Source organism: Gadus macrocephalus, chromosome 4, assembly GCF_031168955.1.
Source record: "Gadus macrocephalus chromosome 4, ASM3116895v1".
Taxonomy (NCBI): Eukaryota; Metazoa; Chordata; class Actinopteri; order Gadiformes; family Gadidae; genus Gadus; species Gadus macrocephalus.
The window spans coordinates 26,708,238-26,709,747 of NC_082385.1; positions in this window are offsets into that span (position 1 = coordinate 26,708,238).

Consider the following 1,510-nt stretch of genomic DNA (forward strand, 5'->3'; position numbering starts at 1 on the left):
TGGATGCATAATTCAGAGGGCGCCATGGTTACAGTACACCTGCGAGAGAGTCACTTTCAGTTGGCTCTAGTGTTTGGGTCAATGCTTATTTTATCGGATCCGAGGGGTGAGGTAACTCGCCTGCGGATCCGATGTTCGCTCCGTTACACAACACCTCGCGGACCTGCATCCTGTTCTGCTAATGAGATTCACAACCGCGTCTCTCTCCCGGTTCTGATTAGAAAGTCCCTGAGGTTCTTTGGCTCTATATTTAGCGAAACATATTAATGCACCTTGATATGCACATATAGCAGCCGGATAGGCATACAGTTAGCGTACGCGCATACACACACAAACACACACACACAAACAGACGCACAAACACACACACGCATGATTTAAGCTAAGGCAACACTAGACTGAACAAAAAAAACACACCGTTGTCATTTAAATTCTCAAACAACAGTAAAATGCTGTGTTCACAAATTCGGTGCCTGCCTTCTCTCACGCACATACATAGAGCACTATAGCCCACACTCACGGCCTGAACAACTTGACAAATGAATCAGAGTAATAACCATGGCAGTAGCAGCAACATATGGTCTTTCTGGATGGAGTCTGTCAAGATGAAAACAAGTAAAGTGAAACAGGAAGAAAACCATGCAGAAAACACAGTTAAGTAATTAGGACAGGTGGATCCAATCATGGTAACGAGTTTGCTTCAGGCACTTGCGGTTTACACCTGTTTGTTTGTTTAAATCAGACTACAGCTAATGGGATAACTGTTTCATATTGGGGTACCGGGTCATAGTAGGGTATCCTGGGTGTAAGGGGGTTCTAGGTCATAGGGGTACCCTGGTCGTTAGGGTGTACAAGTTGCTAGTGGGGTTCCCTGGTCGTTAGGGCGTACTAGGTAAAAGTGGGGATACCCCTGGTTTATTTTATGTACATGGTCATAGTCAGGGTAACATTCGTCCAAAGGTTGAAATCTGCGAAGAGTTTCTGATTTCTGATATAACTTATTTTCATGTATTTCAATTTGGTCCAAAAGGGCTTCTATGCTTCTGAGCATTTCCCTCCTAACCTCAGAAAAGGAAAAGTCGGAGATGCCGGAGGAAAGCATCTGGCCGCACGCACGCACGCACGCACGCACGCACGCACGCACGCACGCACGCACGCACGCACGCACGCACGCACGCACGCACGCACGCACGCACGCACGCACGCACGCACGCACGCACGCACGCACACACACACACACACACACACACACTCTCCCTCTCACAAACACCTCCCCAAACCCTCTCGTAATCCGTCCTTGTCCCGTATAATTCTTTATGTTTTGGTATATGTTACATGTCTGTCGCACGTATCTGGGTTTTGTCGTGTTATGTGGTGTCTGTAAATGTATGTTTGCACTTTGGAAAAAAAAAGAAAAAAAAAAAAGAAAAGGAAAAGTAAATAAGGAAAGATCGCTGTTTATGACTACCTCCTATTCAGAAGCATATCTTGCTACCATTTTGAATGACTA